Genomic DNA, 23,615 nt, shown 5'->3' on the forward strand with positions numbered 1-23,615 from the left:
GCCGCGCCGGCCGAACCTCCGACTCTGGCGATCTCGGATCCCAGGCTCTGCGGTGCTGTCGGCGGTAACAGTGCCCCGGAGCTTACCGCAAGGCGACCCGGCAAGGCATCGCCCGCTCCTTGTAGGTGTCCCAGCATCTACACCGCCGTCGAAGCTGCAGTCCCCGCAGGAAACGCCGCTCCAGCGCTGCTCCAGTTCGTTCGTAGGCCGCACAGAGAGGACGAAGATGCGGTTCGGAGAAAAACCGCATCTCCGACCAGGTAGGACTGGGGTTAAAAATAATTTCCCCCTTCCCCTCCCCCACCCACCACATAAAAGAAGACCTCCAACAGGACTAAAAATAAAAATAAATAAGGGTGAAAGGACGGACTGCAGGAGGAGCGGCCATACACAACGGCGCATCACCCCCGCAGTCCGCCATCTTGAATATAGAAGGGGAATATACTGATGATGACAGAGGAATTTAATAGGGTGATTTCACGAAAGGTCACTGGAGCGTAGATCCGCACCCACGTGACCGAAAATCTCAAGTGGAGGACATGCTAGACATCCGGTACATGTTAGTGGATGGGAAAACACGCACTTTCCCACCCGTTAAAAACATAGAAAACGGCCAGGTTTTGATCTGCAATTTATGGTGCCAGTCGGGGTGACCGTGAGGCACAGCTACCTAGATTTACAGTTAAAAAAAAAGATAGAAACTAAGGTAAATTAAAGAGGGAGCTGAAGGTGCCAATCCAGCGGAAGTGAACAGCGGACATTTGCCGAGGAGATTTAAAGGTCCAAAACATCGGGAATTATCGCGTTTGCTCGCTGAATTTCATCAAAAGTAAGGCATTATTGACTTACTTTTGATGAAATTCAGCGAGCAAACGCGATAATTCCCGATATTTTGGACCTTTAAATCTCCACGGCAAATGTCCGCTGTTCATGGGATTTCATACCATCACTGACTACAAGCCCCCCCCCCGCTGCGGATATGCCAAAACAACCCCTCCCTACCAGATGAACTGAACGAGTTCTACGCACGGTTTGAGGTTAAAAACAGCACCCAGACACGTGCACTACTGCCATCTCCCAGTGACCAGTCGCTCAGGCTGTCCGCAGCCGGAGTTAAAAAGGCCTTTGCCAGCGTCAATCCACGCAAAGCTGCAGGGCCGGACAACATTCCTGGATGCGTTTTAAGAGACTGTGCCGAGCAACTGAAAGATGTCTTCACAGACATTTTTAACATCTCACTCAGCCAGGCAGTAGTGCCCAACTGTGATAAGAGTGCCACCATCGTCCCTGTCCCAAAGAAACCAAACCCAGCCTGCCATAATGACTTTCGACCAGTGGCCCTAACACCCATTGTAATGAAGTGTTTTGAGCGACTAGTTATGCAGCACATAAAAAATAGTCTACCTGCCGACCTAGACCCACTGCAGTTCGCCTACAGAGCCAACCGATCCACAGAGGACGCAGTCTCAACAACACTGAACCTCGTATTGTCACATCTCGATCGGAAAAATACCTATGCCAGGATCCTCTTCATAGACTTCAGCTCTGCTTTCAATACAATCATTCCGCAGCAGCTGGTGGAGAAATTGGAGCTATTGGGGGTTGATGCTGGCACATGCAACTGGGTCCTGAACTTTCTGTCGCAACGGCAGCAGACAGTCAGGGTGGGCAGTAGGACATCAAAAACCATAGCCGTGAGCACTGGCTCACCCCAAGGCTGTGTCCTAAGCCCCCTGCTGTTTAGTCTGCTGACACACGACTGTACTGCCAGACTCAATAACAACTTCATCAACAAGTTCGCTGATGACACAACAGTGGTGGGTCTCATCAGTGACAATGATGAATCGGCGTACAGGATGGAGGTGGAGCTGCTCACAGGTTGGTGCAAATCCCACAACCTCATTCTTAACGTGGGAAAAACTAAGGAGATGGTGGTTGACTTCAGGAGGGCGGGGAAACAACACCATACACCTCTGCACATCGACGGAGCTGATGTGGAAAGGGTCAGCAGCATGAAGTTCCTAGGACTACATCTGTCTGATGACCTGACGTCCACGGCCAACACCACAGCTCTGGTCAAGAGAGCCCAGCAGCGACTACACCCTCTCCGAAGACTACGTAAAGCAGGCCTCCCCACTACACACCTACGGACTTTTTATAGGGGGACTGTCGAGAGCACATTGACCTACGGCATCACTTCCTGGTTCGGGAGCTGCAAGGCGTACGAACGGCACCAACTAGACAGGATAGTGAAGACCGCCAGCAGGATTATTGGTGCTCCACTCCCCTTCCTGCTGGACATATACAGGAAGAGATGTATCAGCAGAGCCATCTCCATCATCAAAGACCCTTACCACCCATCGCATGACATTTTCTCCATCCTGCCATCTGGGAAGAGGTACAGGAGCATTAGCTGCAAAACCAGCAGGATGCTCCTCAGCTTCTTCCCACAGGCTATAAGACTGCTAAATGGACTTTGCCCCCTGCCAAGTATCGCGCACAAACCCCCAACCTGGACACACTGCAGCAGAGCCACTGTTGTGCCGCTGCCGGTCGGAACGCCTGTTGAATGTTTAGTAGAGTGTTAAATTTGTTCATGATACATGTATTTTTTTATTTCTATTTATTTTTCATGCACACTGAATGGACACTGGTTGAGCAACGTTTTTTTGTTTCCTCTGGGTATGCGAATACTCAGGAAATGACAATAAAGATATACAATACAATACAATATATTGCAGATCAAAACCTGGCCGTTTTCTATGTTTTTAACGGGTGGGAAAGTGCGTGTTTTCCCATCCACTAACATGTACCGGATGTCTAGCATGTCCTCCACTTGAGATTTTTGGTCACGTGGGTGCGGATCTACGCTCCAGTGACCTTTCGTGAAATCACCCTATACAAATATCAATTAGCAATGTTACAAAAATTTTGAGATTTTAAAAATCAAGTCTGTAATTTATCCCATCAGATAAAGCATAAAAAGAAATTTAATTTGACACCTAACTCACTTTCATATCTTCAGTATTAAAATAGTTATGGCCATTTTCATACTCGGAAATGAGCATCTTGTTCCCCATTGCTTTTTCATTGACAACACAAAAGCTGTGATCGAGAATAGTCAAAAGCCCATAACTTTCTTAAAAATTTGGAGAACTGAAAGAAATTTTCAGTTATTATAGATTGAAGCCTTCTGAAACAAATATGAAACAATCTTACTTGGATGACGAAATTAAAGCATATAATTAGTTAGTTACCTAATTGTAGCTAATTACAAAATTCAATTACTAGATCTAAACATCTATCCATTTCTTAAGAATATATTAACATTTTTAAATAGCCTAAGTGTCCAAATAACATTCACATAAGAATTCACAATATAACATAATTTTTAAATCTCATTGTCATGGGTTTATAGGCCAAATGGAAGGAATTTAATGTTTAATACCTGTAAATTAATGGCCATTTAAATCAACTTGCGAGTGGGTTTTTCTGGAATGCGACCATTTGGAACGTTGCGGTTGCAGTGATTTTAGTCCCCCATATCGGCAGCAAATACACTGCCGTTTCGCAACTTAAAATGTGAATTAAATGCATCTTAAGAAACTTTTATACATAAAAAGAAACTACTTTCTTTTACCTGTCCCCTACGTAAAATCCGGCCCCGTTGTCGGCGTTGACGGCTTCAGAAGCTGATTTTAAAATCACTTAACTTTTCGGGCAAATTTAAAAAAAAACCACATAGAACGCCCATCGGAACGATTCTTCGGCAAAATCTTGCACTCCAACAAAATATAACACAGGACAAGGTAGGAAAAAAAATGCGTTTTAATCCCCCCCCCCTCAAACACGCCAAAATCACGCACACGGCCAGTGGCAGAATTGCAGCGCTGCTGAAGGTAAGTATTATAACATACCTATATCAATTGGGTACAACAAATAATTAATATGGAGGATGAATTTGTTGTTTTCTAGGTCATTAAAGTGATGAATCAACTAGGGAAAATTTGATTTTACATTTAATACTGTGCAATGAGGGTTTAATTAATGACATAGAAATATATTCTCCTGAAATATTAATTCTGTTTCTTTCTCTCTCCACAGATGGTGTCCAACCTGCTGAGTATCTCCAGCAGTTTCCGTATCGGATTCAGATTTCAAGGGTCTGCATTTTGCTTTTTAAATAATTATCTGTTAATTAGGAGCCTTTCTGAGTAGAGAGGATGTAATGTAGCAGACTTTTATATAAAGACTTAAAATGATTTAGTTTAACCTGAAATAAAGGTCTTAAATAAAGGTCTTAAATATGAACAAACACTAGGGGCGCCACATTGATGGCAGTCTCTCCCTACAGTCTGTCTGTTTGTCTTTTTTTTAGTCTGTTTTAAAAGTTTGCGTTGGAGATTCCTTTAGCTTTTCTATGTGGGGGAGAGGGGTAGGGCAAGGGGGAAACCGTTTCCCAGTCACTTCCTGGCAAGGAAGCGACTATTCTCCGAGTCACGTCCTCGCCCGCCTCCTCGCGGCCTACCACCTGGATTGGAGTGTCTTTCCTGCTGGGGACCCGGACCAGAGCTTCAGCAATGGCGGCGCAGCGCTGAATACATTGCGGAGCGGGCGATGCCTTACCTGGATCACCGTTGAAGCTCCGGAGTGCTGGGCCTGCTGTTTCAACATTGGAGCTGTGGTTTGCTGAGCTTCGAGCGCGGGCGGCGCTGACTTCAACATCGCGGAGTCCTGGGGCCCTTTGCCGAGGGCCTCCAGCGTTGAAACTCCGACCAGAGCGGCTTGTGGACTTTGAGAGCCGTGGCCTCCGGTAAGAGGTGGCCGATTCGGATGTCCAAGCAGCTGAGGATGTCCTCCAGTCCCGACGTCGGACTTCCATCACCCGGCAAGCGGGCCTGAACATCGGGCCGCCCGTAGCGGAGACACCCGACCACGGGAGGACAACAGGAGGATGACTGAATTTTGGAGCCTTCCCTCACAGTGGGAAAGTTTGATCCCGCTGTGTGGGGATGTCTGTGTTAAAGACTATCGTGTTCTGTGCTCTTTATTATTCATATGGCTGTATGGCGACCACACATTTCACTGTACCAATTGGTACATGTGACAAATAAATGTATCTTGTATCTTGTAAATATAATGTGTAGGAAGGAACTGCAGATACTGGTTTACACAGAAAATAGGCACAAAATGCTGGGGTAACTCAGCGGGCTAGGCAACCCTTAGAAGGGTTTTGACCCAAAACTTCACCTATTCCTTTTCTCCAGAGATGCTGCCAGACCCGATGAGTTACTCCAGCACTTTGTGTCTATCTTATCAAAATAATGTTATGTTATTACTATTTTGAAAAAGTGAGGTAAAGCCATCTATGACAAATATCACGAAAAGCCACTAATCCCTTCCTCTTCCATAACAAAAAGACTTTCTCAGTACTAGAAGGTTGGAAGAGAAAATTGGATAAGATAGGACTCGATAAGATAAAATCATTTAGTCCAAAAAACTTACGAAATTTAAACCATATTCAGAACGTATGGCTAAATTTGATCAGACTTGGGGAAAATGTATTCAACATTTTCATACAACATCAATTGCTCCCTCTCTAACCGTTATAAAAACTATTTTACCTCTATATGGTATTTTACCTCTATAACGGACTTGACGACAAACAGACTTATAGTGTTGAAATTCTCAGTTCAGATTCTTGTTTGCTTTGTTTTGTTTTCAATTTATTTATTTATTTTATTTTAATTTTTTTTAGTTTAGGGGGGTTTTGTTTCTTCCTTTTTTCCTCTTCTTTTGTCTTTTTATCTATGTGTTTTTTTTTTCTACATTATATAAGTTTTCTTTTAAAGATTTAACTAAATCTACATAGAGACCAGGAGGTCTATATTCAATGTGTATTTGGACACTGGTCTCATATTAGGTTATACCTGTTATTAATGTAATCCTGATCCCTATGTATCAATATCATTGTTATGTTTATCACTTTCCTTTTGCTCTGTTTATGTTTTGTTGTTTTGGAAAAAAAACTATAAAAAGAATTAAAAAGAAAGAAAGACAAATATCAATATTGTTCTCCTATCCATTGTTAGGACGATAGTTGCTTGTGTCCTACTGAATCACTTATTCTCTTGTGAAAGAAGTACTGTCAGTGCCCCATGGTGGCATAGACTATCACAAGGCATTGTTGATGGTATTTTAATGGCCTGGCAAATCGTGGAACAATATCAAGAACAACAGCCAGAGCTATACATGGTCTTCATCTAACTGACCCAAGCCTTTGACGAATAGTTTTTTTTCCCCTCTGGTATCCAGTCACCTCAGCAGCTTTCCCAACATCTATGGCATTGGATATTAATGCCCTGTTACAGACGATCGTGATTTTAATCTTGGACTGTGTTCCGCAGGGCATTTTCATCCAAAATCAAACTGACAGCAACATCCTTTCTCTCTACACTAGAACTAAAATAACATCACCAGAAATAACAACTTCAGCAGGCAGAACATGCTTGTGTTTGACTGTGCAACTACAGTACAATGTTCTGCCTGCTGAAGTTGTTATTTCCACTGGAAGAGCATCAGATGTAAATGAGGAAGAATTTGGGTTCACCACAAAGAGTCCATAACTACTTATCTGATGTTCATACAGCTTTGATCTAATCCTGAACACTGGCATACACCAATGTTTGCCCCCATGCAATCAGAAAAGTAAATCTACATTGACAGATGACATAGATAATATGGAACACCTTGCTTACCTTGGTAGGCCATCTATCCTTGAAGACCAATATAAATGATGAATACAACACATGATCCAATGCCGATAGCAGAGTGCCTCTGTTGTTGAATAACTACAACAGAATGTATACTTTTAATTTATAAGCCAGTGGTGAACCCAAATTCTTCCTCATTTACATCTGATGCTCTTCCAGTGGAAGGTTTGTGTGAAGTACTTAATGCATATTTTGTATTTGGCTTCAGAGAAGATGAGGATGATAAAAGAAAGGGCTTTAAGGAGGAAGACTGAAGTATTGGAGATGATAACAAAGGAGTGGGAAGGCATGGTAAAATGTATACCAAGATCTTAAAAAGTATGTGAGGAAATATCACACCCTCTGACTTATTTTCCAATAATCAATTTCTGCAGGCAATTTCGGGAGGAATGGAAGAATGTTACTGTGGTAACATTTTTGTGTTATTTATGTGATATGGACTTGGTTGGTGGGGACGCTGCTAGCTGGCTGCCCTGCCAGCAGTGTGTTAGTTTTTTCTACTCTTTTTGTTTTTTTAGTGTGTCTCAATGTGTGTTTTTGTAATGTTTCTTGGTGTGTCTTGTGTGGGGGATGATGTGGCGAGGTAAGGGGGAAACCGCTTTGGTCGCCTCCTCCACAGAGAGGCGACTTTTTCCATGTCGGTTCCCTCGTAGCCTAACGTAGAGGGTCGGTGCGGCCTTTCCCGGAGACGCGCCCGGGGCTTCAGCTGCGGGCGCAGCGCGGACTCTCTTGTCGGGGAGCGGGCAAGCCCTCGCCCGGGCGGGGGGGGAAGGGGGGGGAGCGCTCCGTTCGCTGGCCCGCGGCAGCCTGAAGCCACAGTCTGCGGAGCTCCAGCTGGCGCGGCGTCCGGAGCCTGGGATCCCTTGTTGGGGACCCCGAAGGAGAAGAGCTCAGACCGCTGGCCTGCGGCCTACTACTAACAGCGGGCGCGGCGGGGACTTACCAACCGGAGCGGGATCCCTCGCCGGGGATCCCTGGAGAGGAGCTCCGACCGCCGGCCCTGCGGTCTGCGGCGCTTCTGGCTGCGTCGAGGCGGGGACTTTAGATCTTCGACCGCCGGCCTACACCATCTTGGAGCCGCGGTCTCCGGTGGGGAAGCACCGATTCGAGACTTACCTGGAATTACCTTGTCTGCACATCTGGACGCCCGCAGCACGACTGCGGAGGGTTGTGGTCCCGACCACGGGGGAATATGGAGGAGGACTGACCAAACTTTGTGCCTTCCATCACAGTGATGAATGCTGTGGTGGATAGCTGTGTTAAATTTTGATTGTGTTTTGTGTGTTCCTTTTTTATTGTACCGCTGCTGGCAAATTCATTTCACTGCACTTTATGTGTAGGTGACAAATAAAACTCGACTTGACTTGTCGGAATTACAGAATTGTGAAATGTGAGGAAATACATTTGGAAAGGCAAACAAGGCTAGTGAATACATGATTATGGGAAGATACCTTTTATACTTTATGGACAAGACATGCAAAAGAAGGTAAGAGGGATCATGCTATAACATCAATCAGGCCATATATAGTTTTCTGGTAATCATATTACAGGAAGGATGTGGCAGCACTAGGGAAGGTGAAGAGGATTGTAGTTAGGGGAGAGGTTACCAAGCTAGGGAACAAAAGACTAACGGAAGAATTAGTTGAAGTGCTTTAAATTATGAGATGTCCTGACAGGGTAAATGAAATTGGACCTTATTTCATAAGATCATAAGATCAAAAGTGATAGGAGCAGAATTAGGTCATTCGGCTCATCATGTCAACTCCGCCATTCAATAATATCTGATCTAACCTTACTTTCCTGCCTTCTCCCCATAACCTCTGACACCTGTATTAATCAAGAATGTATCTATCTCTGCCTTAAATATATCCACTGACTAGGCCTCCACAGCTTTCTGTGGCAAAGAAATCCACAGATTCACCACCCTCTGGCTAAAGAAATTCCTCCTCATCTCCTTCCTAAAATAATGTCCTTTAATTCTGTGGCTAGACTCTCCCACTAGTGGAAACATCCTCTCCACATCCACTGCATTCAAACCTTTCGCTATTCTGTACGTTTCAATGAGAAACGTTCCCCCTCATTCTTCTAAACTCCAGCGAGTATTGGCCCAGTGCTGTCAAACGCTCATCATATGTTAACCTACTCATTACTGGGATCATTCTTGTAAACGTCCTCTGGAACCTCTCCAGCGCCAGCACATCCTTCCTCAGATATAGTGCCCAAAATATTCCAAATGCGTCCTGACCAGCAGCTTATAGCCTCAGCATTTCATCCCTGTTTTTGTATCCAAGCCCTCAAAATAAATGCTAGCATTGCGTTTCTTTCTTTCCAGCGATTCGACTTTCAGATTTACTCCCAAGTCCCTTTGCACCGCCGATTTCTGGATTCTCTCCCCATTTAGAAAATAATCCATGCCTTTATTCCGACTACCAAAATGCATGACTCCACACTTTGCTACACAATTTTCCATCTGCCCACTTGTCTGCCCACTCTCCCAACCTATCCAAGTCCTTCTGCATAGTCCCTAATTTCTCTACACTACCTGCCCCTCCACCTAGTTTCCCAGCAGGGATGTCAGTAAAAAAGGGACATAAATAATTATAGTAAATTAATTGATAGAAAAATTAAAGGAGTGCTGAGGAAAAATATTTTGCCCAGTGAACGGTGGTACACAGACAGATTTCACTATGCTAAACAGTGGTAGAAACAGAAGCCCTTGCCATATTTTAAAAATCGTTAACCTGTGATCAAGATGATGAAGCTGTGGGATTAACCTGGAGTCTATTTTAATTTATGTTTTTGCCTGTTGTCTGAATATATGTGCCCATGATGCTGCTTGCATCTTGCTGCAAGCAAGAATTTCATGACACCGATATCTCACTTGTTTATTGTGCATATGACAATAAACTCAACTTGACATGACTCTATGATCATATAGGATGGCATGGTTAGCACTGTTCAAAAAGCTTTAAGAGCTAATCTGAGTATTTTTAAGAACCTGAAGCCACTCTGCAGAAGATATAGAAACACCTTGAGTATAGAAGTTGGGAGGTCATGTTGCAGATTTTTAAGACATTAGTGAGAAAGCATTTAGAGTATTGTGTTCAATTCTGGGCATTGTCAATCTTGAAAGCGTTTAGAGAAGATTTACAAGGATGTTGCCAGAACTAGAGGGTCTGAGCTATAGGGAGAGTTTGTGTAGGTTGGGTCTCTATTCCTTGGAGCACAAGATGATGGGGGGTGATCTTATAGAGGTGTATAAAATCATGAGAGGAATAAATCAGGTAGATGCACAGAATCTCATGCCTAAAGTAGGGTAATCGAGGACCAGAGGACATTCAAGGGGAAGGAGAAAACGTTTAATAGGAACCTGAAGGATAACCTTTTCACACAAAGGGTGGTGGGTGTATGGAACAAGCTGCCAGAGGAGGTAGTTGAGGCTGGGTCTATCCCAACATTTAAGAAACAGTTAGACAGGTACATGAATAGGACACGTTTGGAGGGTTATGGACCAAACGCAGGCAGATGGGACTAGTGTAGCTGGGACATGTTGGTTGGTGTGCGCATGTTGGGCCGAAGGGCCTGTTTTCACACTGTATCACTATGACTCTATGACCTTCCAAGTCAGTGCAGATAAAAGATGAACATGGCATTCTTATTTGTGACTTCCAATCACTCTTATTTCCTATTTTTCCTCTAGGATTTGTCTGATAAATTAGATACTGAATGCACATTCATGGTGCTTGAAGACCAGAAGTTAAAGATACTCTGGACAAGCCAAGACGAGTTTTCTGATCTTCCAATTGCAGCATGTCATGAGTTAGTACAAGCCCAGGCCAGTGGCAAACCAACCTGAAAATTTGGAATCACGGAACAAGCTGATTACAATTTAATGATCTAATGTTTGAAGTTAAAGAAACTCTGGCACAGGCCACAAACTGTGTGTCCTGTTTAATTCAGCACGCACAATAATGAAATGTAGGAGGACAGGAGTTTTAAAAATAAATAATTTTAAAAGAAGAAGCAGTTTTTTTTTAAATCTGCACTATGCCAATATTCTGAATATCTATCAGTGATGGCAGCTTTGCCTCACTTTCCAAGGAATCTTCTGCTATCTGTACACTCTCATTTTCTACTAGATCTAGTGGGCATTGACACCATCTCCCACACATCAACAAAAACTTAATTGTATGTAACAATTTAAACAATTAACATAATTTGAAAGGGGAAATGGTGCAACAGCCTAATTGGCTTTCATGGCCATTCATCTACAATTATGGAAATCTCCTTCTTTATCAGTATTTATCAATTACTTACCTTATTTTAACAATGTAGAATCTGTCAAGACCTTGACAATCTGAGGTACAATGCATTCAGAAAGTATTCACTTTTTCCACATTTTGTTATGTTACAGCCTTACTTTAAAATGGAATAAATTATTTTTTTTATCATCAATCTACACACAATACCCCAGAATGAAGAAGTGAAAACAGGTGTTTAGAAAATTTTTGCAAAGGAATAACTGAAATATCACATATACAGAAGTATTCAGACCCTTTCCTATGACACTCAAAATTGACCTTAGGTTCATCCTGTTTCAATTGATTATCCTTGAGATGTTTCTGCAACTTGAGTCCACCAGTGGTAAATTAAATTGATTGGACATGATTTGGAAAGGCACACACCTGTTTATATAAGGTCACACAGTTGACAGTGCATGTCAGAGCAAAAACCAAGCCATGAAGAAATTGTCCATAGACCTCCGAAACAGGATTGTGTCGAGACACAGATCTGGGGAAGGGTATAAAACAATGTCTGCAGCATTGCAGGTCCCGAAGAGCACAGTCACCTCCATCTTTCTTAGTTCCAAAGAAATTTGGAACCACCAGGTCTCTTCATAGAGCTGGCCGCCAGGCCAAACTGAGCAATCTGAGGAGAAGGGCCTTGGTCTGGGAGATGACCAAGAACCTGAAGGTCACCCTGACAGTTCCAGAGTTCCTCTGTGGTGATGGGAGAACCTTCCATAAGGACAACTTTATCTGCAGCACCCCACCGATCAGGCCTTTATGGTAGAGTGGCCAGATGGAAGCCACTCCTCAGTAAAAGGCACATAACAGCCCGCTTGGAGTTGCCGAAAGGCATGAGAAACACGATTCTCTGGTCTGATGAAACCAAGATTGAACTCTGGCCTGAATGCCAAGCATCACATCTGGAGGAAACTAGGCACTGCCAAATCCCCTGGCCAATGCCATACCTATGGTGAAGCATGGTGGTGGCAGCATCATGCTGTGGGGATGTTTTTCAGCGGCAGGAACTGGGAGACTAGTCAGGATCGAGGGAAAGATGAATGGAGCAAAGCTCTCTGTACAGAGGTTCCTCAACTCAGCTCAAATGGCCAACATCTTCGCCTCAGACAGTGACCCTAGTTCCATATTCCCCAGATTGAGGAATAAACCATTCGACATTGGCCTCTGCTAATTTATCTTAGAATTAAAATGATCAAATTTCCCTGCCTTTTCCCCTATCATAACAATTAATTTGGCTACACTGACAGTGAAGACACACGTCATTCCTCAAGTTCAGAGACCAAAACCTACACACACTACTCCAAATGTACTCACCCAAGGCCTACACAATCTCAGCGAGATTTTAAAAACATTTTCCACTCCATTTCCTTTACTTTGGATAGTGGCAAAGGATTTAAAACAAGATTAATGACTTGACTTGCTAATCTATTGAAAGTTCAAAGATAGACACAAAATGGAGTAACTCAGCAGGACAGGCAGCACCTCTGGAGAGAAGGAATAGGTGATGTTTCAGGTCGAGACCCTTCTTCGGACCCGAAATGTCACCTATTCCTTCGCTCCAAAGGTGTTGCCTGTCCTGCTGAGTTACTCCAGCATTCTGTGTCTATCTTCAACTATCTTCAATAGCATCTGTAATTCCTTCCTACACATTTATTGAAAGCTCTTTTTCCAAATGATTTGTAACCAACTTTGAACAAATTGTAGCCCGTACAAAATAAAGGACATGCCACGGTGAATGAAAATCTAAAAATTGCAGATGCTGGAAATATGAAATAAAAATAAAAAATGCTGGGAACTCTCAGTATCTTCAACTTGAACCATCAACTCTTTTTCTCTTTTCACGGATACTATCTGATTTACTGGATGTTTCCAGCATTTTCTGTTTTATAAGATGAAATGATACCATCTATAAAATTGTGAAACTGGATGTAGATTTCTGTTTAAAACTATCTGATGCCTTTGGCCATTACTCATGGTGCTGGTGCATAGGTTTAATAATTTAATTGAAGGAATGATCAATAATCTTTGCATGTGACGTGATAGTTAGATTGGTGGGTATATTGATCTTTCGCTATCCTGAGATTCAGTAGATTAATTCAATAACCAAGAATTTTCAGCTGCAATCAAGATCTGTGGTTCTTGCTTCACTGGTTCATATCCTTCAGGCTCGTTCAATGAAAACCATGGAACAGATTGATTTCAGTGCGCAGAATGATGGAAACCAAAGATCCTATAGCAAGCAAGATAGATCACTCGACGAAAAAGACGTAGTACGGTCATGGGCAGATTCATCGGTAATTTTTGGCCCCATTTCCGTAAGTCGGGTCGGGTTACTGAAATGGATGAAAAAAAAGGCCCACGTTCCGCTCCGTTGCATACTACTCGTCAGCCCATTGCATTTAGCAGGAGTGGTCTATCTTGATCTTTGATGGAAACAACCCAAGGTCCTTTTCTCCTCCACTGTGCAGCAATGTTGGGTGTGTGCGTGCGTGCGTGCGTGCGTGTGTGTGTATATGTTTCATGGAGATTCAGATTTCTGAATGCAGTGGTTGTAAAGTCTGCCAACATTCACGGTGAAAAATCTCAATGTATAAAAGCATGTTGAATGAAATATCAGAAGTGAAATAATATCAGAGAAATTGTACCTAGTAAGGAGTTAAAGAAAAAGGATTGGGATGAGAAGAGAAACATTGGCATGGTGAAGAATATAAAATGTATATGGAAATAATTCAAATTACATACAACATAGAACAGTACAGCACAGACACAAGTCCTTGAGCCCACAATGTCCTTGCTGAACATGATGCCAAGTTAAATTAATTTATTTGCCCGACCTGATCCATATCCTTCCATTTCCTACATATCTAAAGATCTCTTAAATGTTACTACTGTACATGTTTCCACCCACATACCTGGCAGTGCATTCTTGGCACACATCATTCTCCACATCAAAACCTCTCCCTGCACATCTTCTTTAAACCTCCCCCCTCTGACCTTAAAGCTATGCACTCTATTGTTTGACATTTCTACCTTTTGAAAAGGGAAATGACATTCTTCCATATCTATGCCTCCCATAGAACATAGAACAGTATGTTCTCCTTCCTCAACTCTGTAACAGTCCTTTCAGATGAGGCAGAGGTTCACCTGCACCTCCTCCAACGTCATTTACTGTATCCGTTGTTCAAGATGTGGACTCTTATACATCGGCGAGACCAAACGTAGACCGGGCGAACGTTTCGCTGAACACCTTCGCTCAGTCTGCCTGGACATACTTGATCTCCTGGTTGCTAAACACTTTAATTCCCCTTCTCATTCCCACACTGGCCTTTCTGTCCCAGGCCTCCTCCATTGTCAGAGTGAGGCTAAACGTAAATTGAGGAACAGCAACTTACAACCCAGGGGTGAATATTGATTTATTTAACTAGTAGTTCAACAGGCAAAAGGTACAAAATTGTGGAAAACGCACACCGCCAGATTCAGCGACAGTTTCTTTCCATCTGTTATCATCCTACACAACCAGAGAGCAGTGCTGAACTCCTATCTATCACTTTTTGATGACCCTCGGACAATCTTTGGACTTTGCTGGCGTTACCTTGTACTAAACATTATTCCCATATCATGTATCTACACACTGTAAATGGATCGACCGTAATCATGTATTGTCTTTCTGCTGACTGGTTAGCATGCAACAAAAGCTTTTCACTGTACCTCGGTACACATGACAATAAACTAAACTGAAACCCTCTTGCATCATCACTCACATCAATAGGAGATAAAACATTCTTTCACATCTTCCCATTACCTTGATGGGCCTGGCATCAGAAGGGTCCAAAACGTTATCTCTACCATGTCCCATTATCTATTGTACAGTAGATCTCCAGTGCATATGTGGCCTGGAAATATAAACATTCAAAACTTCATGAAGCAAGCAATTCTTCAGAAAATGTACAGATGTTCATAATAAATTATAGGAGTAAAATTAGGTCATTCGGCCCATGGAGTCTACTCCACCATTCAATTATGGCTGTTTTATCTTCTCCTCTCAACCACATCTCCTTGTCTTCTCCGTGTAACCTTTAACACCCTTGCTAATCAGGAACCTATCAATCTCCACTTTAAAACACCCAAAGACTTGGCTTCCACAGCTGTCTGTGGCAATGAATGACACGGATTCACCACCCTGTGGCTAAAGATATTCCTCCTCATTTCCATTCTAAAGATGCGTCCTTTTATTCGGAAGGCTGTGCCTTCTAGTCCTAGACTCTCCCACTAGTGGAAACATCCTCTCCACATCTGCTCTGTCTAGGCTGTTAACACAGTCTGGAGTAAAATAAATGTTTTCAAAAAATTGTATTTCCTTAAGAGTTCTCTACTTGTAAAACAATATCCAAAATCTACAGCAGATGATCATAAACACCACTGGCCCATAGGCAGAATATATTAATAATGGAGCCAAGGTCCAGCAGCACTGTGCATTTCTAATTCTTCATTAGCAAGTATCAGCATACTAACAAGATTTATGGGAAGGACACTAATAATAAAATCTTTTTCTTAGCTGACACCAGAGTAAGATTTTATCGCCACTGGTCCAAATGATATGCAAAATTTATTACAACCTCTTATATAAATTAATTTAAATACTTCAATATGCCATTGAGGCAAATATTCCAGTAGAAACAAAAATATTGATTTATTTCAAGCATTTGATTTTGTTAACTAACTTCAGGAACTTGCAACAATTCAGCAAAGGTTATGCAAACATGTTTTTTCTTGCCCATTCCCCCCCCCCCCCCCCCCCCCCCCCCCCCCCATCTAAAATTCTGCAACTCCCGGAGGAAAGATAAATATTTTGCATTTGCCTAGATTTGTTGCTGCACTGACATGCATTCATTCGCATTATCATGCAGTGAGACACAATGAGGCCATGTGGTCTATCACACATGACAGTTCTCTGATAAAATATCCTCCAAGTTGCACACTTATGTTTTTCCCTTTGACTTTTCAAATTTATATGTAATTACCTCTGAAAGGTATATTGAAGATGCTTCCAACATCAACATAGCTAATATGATCGAAACTGTAAATAATATCATTAATCATTCTTTAGACTTTAGTAACGTTTCTTAAATCTGTCCCCTCCTTTCACTCTCCTTCCTCCCAGTAGAAACAGTTTCTCCTTGTTACAATAATGAAAGTTCTCATTTTTGAACACCTCTATTACATCGCCCTTTAACCATATCTGTTATAAAAGAAACATCCAAGATCTCTTATCTCTCTGAGAAAAAAGTAAACACAGCCATCAGAACCATGTACTGATCGTTCAACTAATAGGTCTCGTCATATCACACAGTCAACCGTGCCTTATGCATGATCTTGAATTGGCACCGATTACTGCACGGTGCGAACGTATGAATTTCAAAGTATATTGATGCAATAGGTTTATGAATAAACTGGTCTGATATAATAAAGAGTTGATTGAAGTTGAAACATTTGCCCATGCAGGGACCAAATGCAATAAATGTTACCCCAAGCCACTCTTTGCCACCTCATGGTTATTGATTATTAGTAAAAGGTCACAAGTCTAGAAACAAAACCCCATTTACTTATCTTCGGTGAAAGTTGCATGGAGGAAATCACTAGGGCGACACGGTTGCGTAGCAATAGAGCTACTACCTTACAGCGCCAGAGATCCAGGTTCGATTCCGACCACGGTTGCTTATCTGTAATGAGTTTGTACATTCTCCCCGTGACCTGTGTGGGTTTTCTCCAAGATCTTCAGTTTCCTCCCACACTCTACAGATTTGTAGGTTAATTGACTTGATATAAATGTAAAATTGTCCCCAGTGTGTGTAGGGTAGTGTTAATATGCGGGAATCGCTGGTCAATGCGGACTTGGTGGGCCGAAGAACCTGTTTCCGCACTGTAGCTCTAAACTAAACTTCTGAGTACTCTACATTGGGAAATTGACCCAGGTCTTTCCATGTGCAGTTCACCTTGATCATCCTGCACTTCTCCATAGCTGGGGGCCAATCTCTCCCAGGGAGTCAATCAGGCAAGGTGATAACCTTCTTAGAACCCTGACATGCAGAATACCCGAATGTCACCCCTTTCCCAGGTATTTTGTGTACCTTCATTGCAATCTTTTCTGACCCATGCATACTTTAAATAGTGTCTCAGTCAAGTTGAGGTTACTACCATATGCACAATTATGGTGAGATAAATGTACAATGACAAGCTTGCTTGTGCAGCATCACAGGTATAGAAACTCAGACAACACACTAAACAAATTATACATAAGACAGTTAGAAGAAAAAAAGCATTATTGCAACAACACAATTAGAAACAAGCTCATGGCAATGTAACAGCTGGTCCGTAGACCTCTGTTTTGTTGCAGAGATAGGATTAAGATAGGATCAAGTACCCAATGTTTGAAGGAAAGTACTTGTTTGTGAACCCGATGGTGGCGACTCTCATCCCTGTGATTCATTTGACAGATACTAGTGTCTTATGGGAACCACACAAGCCTTATTTTAGGGTCTGAATGTGTGTGCAATAATCTATTGTGGTTTTAATGGATTTTGCTACATTTCATATATTTTTTCGTTTGGAGAAGTCCCTGTACACATGATTACCTGAAGATGATGAAACCCAGTTTTAAGATAATTATATAATTTTGTCTATGCAGTGTGCTTGGCAAGTGGCATTACTTTTGCGACACTTTTATTTTAACATGGTTTTGTCAGTCATGATTACCCTACATGTTTGTATAATTCTGCCATTTTATCCCAATTTGCTATAATTCATGACCAATAGGGAATTCATTTTGCATTGGGTTTTGAATGTTTGTGCTTTTAGAATTATTGTGAACCAGTTAAAAATAAGTAGTTTTTATTGGAACTGAAATGCAAAAATTCATTCATCTTCGAACAAATTAAAATCATTGCAACATACCAGGAAGACATCAAATAGGTTTGTCCCACCCTGCCCACAAGGTTCAGAGATAGAGTGTAATTAAATACTGATCAAGAAATGGAAGGTTTAATCTTAGTAAGTGTGTGCCAGTGACAACAAAGTTACCCTGAGTGTATTTGAATTGGGTTTGTCTGGGTGGGGAAATGTGTAATATGAAAATAATTTCCGTAAGTGATTAATATCCTGATTTTCTAACAGGAATTGGCAAGAAATGTTTGCGCAAGACTTACTGCTCTAGTTTACACTTCAACAATGGCAAGGTATCAAACGCAGCTGCACTCTAGCAAATAAATATTGAACATGCTTTTCCCACATAAATGATTTTTTATGCATAGTGGATCACTTTCAAGTGTCTTGTTGGTAAATAAAACAGCCCATTCATATAGAGACTTTAATGTAGAAAACTAATCTTAAAGTGCCTTAGAATAATGTTTTTAAACAAGTAGTTGAAGCTAAACAGCATATGGACATATTAGCCCTTCCTGATCAGTACTCAGTTACTCTCTATTTCAGAACCTTATTGAAATGGCAACCTATTTGATGTCTTCCTTTTGCATTCTTTTTAATTGCATTTCATTTCAATTCTGATAAAAGCTATTAATTTTTATCTGGTTCACCATAACACAGATAGCTGAAAAGTTCATATTAGGGTGGAGAATGAAAAGCTTAGGCAAAGCACAGACTGCTGGAGGAACTCAGTGGGTCAGGCAACATATGTGGAGGAAATTGGCAAGTGACCTTTCAGGTCGTTACCCTTTTTTTTAGACTAAGACATAAGGGTACCTACCCGAAACATCACTTGACACAATTTCCTTCACAGATGTTGCCCTACCCAAGTTCCCCCAGCGCATTGTGTTGGTCTAGATTACAACATCTGTAATTCTTTGAGATTCAATCAAAAATGTGGATAGGTTTTAAGGTGTTTCTTCAAGGAATTAGTGTCAAGTGAGTTTATTGTCAATTACTAGAGATAGGGAGGGTGAAGACATTTAGGAGGGAATTGCAGAGCATAAGATATGCAGAAAGTATCTCAATTTGAAATAGATAAAGTATAGAACCAGCGTGGGATAATATCATAACTTTATTTGAAAACCAGAACGGACATTTTAAAATTCAGTGATTGTTAACCAGTATAAATTCACAAGCTCAGAAATGATGGAGACTCCATACAGTAAGATGCAGACAGTAGACCTTTGGGTGACCTCAAGATTAGAGAGATCAAAATGGGGAAGTCAAGAGCTAATGAAGGCATGAGGGTGGATTTCAGTGACAGGGTGGGTTGTGGTGCCACAGAACAGCTAAGAGAGATAAGAGGAACAGGCAGTCTAAGAGAGCTGGAAATAGGTAATAATAGGACAATAGTATATTCAAGCTTCAGGGTGTAGTAAAATATTCAGTAGCATGCTTCATGTTTGAACACGTTGTATTAATTTGTTCATCTGACCCTCCTTTTCTAAAAGCTTGCATCAAGTCACTGAGTCATTGGACCCAGGAAAACCATATGTGATGCAAGAACATTTCAGGGAAGTCACAACTGCAGAAAGTTACTTGAGGTCTGTGAAAGGCAACAGAATGTTGTAAAAGACACATTACCCTTTTGTTGTCTTCTTGCCAAAAATTGCTCAATTCAGTTCCTGCCTGTTGAAATATTGCACAATGGTATCTTCATGCTCAATCGGCAGTCAGAATTCATAACTAGGACCTTAACTAACATATTTAAAGCCCAGATTTTTGAAATGCCTTTGAAGAAGTTTTCAACATTGGGGGACCGAGGTATCTAAAGCACGAGGATATTTATTTAAGGTGAGAGGAGCAAATTTTAATATGAACCTAAAGCAACTATTTCATTCAGAGGGTGGTTGGTAAATGGAATGAGCCTCTAGAGAACGTAGTTGAGGCAAATACTGTAACAGCATTTAGAAGACATTGGGACAGATAGGTGGCTCATATTTTCTCACCAGCTCGGTAAGAAAATCTATATCCAAACTACTTCTTGAACGCAAACTCTTGCCAGAGGGTTTAACACAATGCTAAAGGAGCACTGCACTATCAGATGTACAAAAGTTTATATGAAATCCCAGTCTGCTTTGTGGACCCGTGGCCTACCAGGAATTGCTATCTCTGGATGTGGGAGGAAGGACAAAACATAGAAACTGCCTTCTAAGGCAGAGAATTCCACAGATTCACAACTCACTGGGTGAAAAAAGTGTTCCTCATCTCAGTCCTAAATGGCCTACCACTTATTCTTAAATGGTGACCCTTGGTTCTGGACTCCAACATTGGGAACATTTTTCCTATATCTAGCCTATCCAATCCATTAATAATTTTAGGTACACAAAAATGCTGTAGAAACTCAGCGGGTGCAGCAGCATCTATGGAGCGAAGGAAATAGGCAATGTTTCGGCCCGAAACGTAGCCTATTTCCTTCGCTCCATTGATGCTGCTGCACCCGCTGAGTTTCTCCAGCATTTTTGTGTACCTTCGATTTTCCAGCATTTGCAGTTCCTTCTTAAACACATTAATAATTTTATATGTTTCTATAAATCCCCTCTCATCCTTCGAAATTCCAGTGAATACAAGACCAGTCAACCCATTCTTTCATCATGTGTCAGTCCCATCATTCCGGGAATTAAACTGGTGAGCCTATGCTGCACTCCCTCAATAGCAAGAATGTCATTTCTCAAATTAGGAGTCCAAAACTGCACACAATACTCCAGGTACAGTCTCACTGGGGCCATGTACAATAGCAGTAGGACCTCCTTGCTACTAAACTCAAATCCTCTCACTATGAACTGGCCCACCACACCATAGAGTAGTCATGACTTGGCATTCCACAAGAGGCTCAAATTCTACAATGGCTTGACACTCTTTGTCAGCTGGCCAGCTGCATTTGGAAATCTCCAATAGTCATGGATCTTTAAAGAATACTAGACTAAGTGGGACCCGTTGGGCCCCATGTTCACACGGGAGGGCTGGTCCCTCAACGCAATATTCCACCAATTCCAATATTGATGGGGGCTTTCTGGAGGCTAGTATGGGTGTTGTGGGCCGAAGGGACTGGTTTCCAGGGGGCTAGTATGGACATTGTCGGCCGAACGAATTCTTGGGCTGGCAGCTCAGTCACTCAGGCCTGGTGGGCTGGCAGCTCAGAAACTGCCAGAAATTCTACCCAAAACAGGTGAGAGACTGTGAGAGAGAAGGGGGAGAGGGTAGAGAATCCATTTTAGACATTTTTCTACTTTTTCTGCAGATTACAACAATGAAGGAGGAAAGTCTATCCTGTCCTGAATCTCACAGGGAGCCAATGAAGGGAGGGTGAAAAATGCTGGGGTGAGGTTTAATACTTGCAGGGGGAATACTTACTGATGGACCGAAGGGACTCCTCCTGGGCTAGTACAGGCCTGATGGGCCGAAGGGACTTTAAAAAAAACCGGATTGAAATCTCAGTGAAAGGCACTTTTTATGGACTTTTCCTGGCCTGGCATGGCATGGGCTTTTTGAGCCAAAATGCTCATCCTGGGCTAATACAGGCATTTTGGGCAAAAGGGACTAGTTTCTCGGCTAATAGGGGCCTTGTGGGCCAAAATTTGTGGTATCAGGCAGGTCAAACAACTCATTTCATTTCCATTTCAATTTCAAGCACAGGGCAAGCTGAACAGCTCATTGCATTTTCATTTCATTTCAACCCAACACCATAGCCATTGCAGTTTCAAGCACAGGGCAGGCCGAACAGCTCATTGCATTTTCATTTCATGTCCATTGCTATTGCATTGCAGTTTCAAGCATAGAGCAGGCCGAACAGCTCACTGCATTTTCATTCAATTCCATTGCCATTGCAGTTTCAAGCACAGGGCAGGCCAATCCAAACAGCTGATTGCATTTTCAATTAATGTCCATTGCCATTGCAGCTTCAAGCACAGGGCAGGTCGAACAGCTGATTGCATTTTAATTTCACTTCCATTGCCATTGCAGTTTTAAGCACAGGGCAGGCCAAACAGCTGATTGCATTTTCATTTCACTTCCATTGCCATTGCAATTTCAAGCACAGGGCAGGCCGAACAGTTCACTGCATTTTCATTTCATTTCCATTGCAGTTTCAAGCACAGGGCAGGCCGAACAGCTGATTGCATTTTAATTTCACTTCCATTGCCATTGCAGTTTTAAGCACAGGGCAGGCCAAACAGCTGATTGCATTTTTATTTCATTTCCATTGCCATTGCAGTTTCAAGCACAGGGCAGGCCAAACAGCTGATTGCATTTATTTCACTTCCAATGCCATTGTTGTTTCAAGCACTGTTGCAAGTAGGAATTGTTCCATTGTCAGTACATATGACACTTAACACTCTTGACACTTTCTCAGTCCTGATGAAAGTATTGACTGTCCATTTTCCTCCACAGATGCTGCCTGACTACAGAGTTCCTCCAGCATCTTATTTTATGCGCCTGATTTCAGCATCTGCAGCCTTTTGTGCATCTGATATTCTAGCAATTATTTATCTCACAATGACAAAAAAACAAATCTTTATCAGATTAGCATATTTGCTGGCTTCCCGCGCATAAATTGATTCCCATGTCTCCCACTTCGCAAGTGTGACTACTTCAATATTGTCTGACGATATAATCAAATAATAAAAAGGAAATGCAGTTGCTGTTTTATGCCAAAGATAGACACAAAATGCTGGAGTAATTCAGCATCTCTGTAGAACATTAATAGGCGACTTTCCACTCGGGACCTTACTACAGTTTGAAGAAGAGTCGTGAGCTGAAACGTCACCTATCAATGTTCTCCAAAGGTACTGCCCGATACGCCGAGTTACTCCAGCATTTTGTGTCTATCTTTGTCTGATGATAGTTTGATTAAAAAAACGTTTTACCTTGCTGCAGCTTTCACTGATCAACATTAGAGTTTGATTTCCTGTGGCCTGCTGCTAGTAAGCATAAAATTTAACATTTTGTTCCTCTTTGAGCTGTTGTGAACTACTTGACATCAGCTGGGCGGTACAGTGGTGCAGCGGTAAAATTGCTGCCTTACAGCGCCAGAAACCTGGGTTTGATCCTGACTACAGGTGCTGTCTGCACAGAGTTTGTACGTTCTCCCTGTGATCTGCGTGGGTTTTCTCTGGGTTTGTAGGTTAATTGGCTTTGCTAAATTGGCCCCAACGTGTAGGATAGTGTTAGGGTGCGGGGGTCGTTGGTCGGCGCAGACTCGGTGCGCCGAAGAGCTTGTTTCCACGCTATATCTCTAAACTAAAATCAGGCAACATTGGAAAAAGAATGTGTAGGAAAAACACACAAAAAGCTGGACCAGGCAGCATGTCTGGACAAAAGGAATAGGTGATGTTTCAGGTCGAGATACCTTTTCAGACTGAGAGTCTTGGGAGACGGAACCAAGAGATATGAAAAGGTATATAGAACAAATTAATGAAAGATATACAAAAATACAAACAGTGAAACTCAGTAGGATGACAGTGAAACTAGTATGGCGACTAGGGTGGGGGAGGGATGGAGAGGGAGGGGAAAGCAAGGGATATTTGAATTTAGAGGAATCGATATTCATACCTCT

Source organism: Leucoraja erinacea, chromosome 9 (genome assembly GCF_028641065.1).
Source record: "Leucoraja erinacea ecotype New England chromosome 9, Leri_hhj_1, whole genome shotgun sequence".
Classification (NCBI taxonomy): domain Eukaryota; kingdom Metazoa; phylum Chordata; class Chondrichthyes; order Rajiformes; family Rajidae; genus Leucoraja; species Leucoraja erinaceus.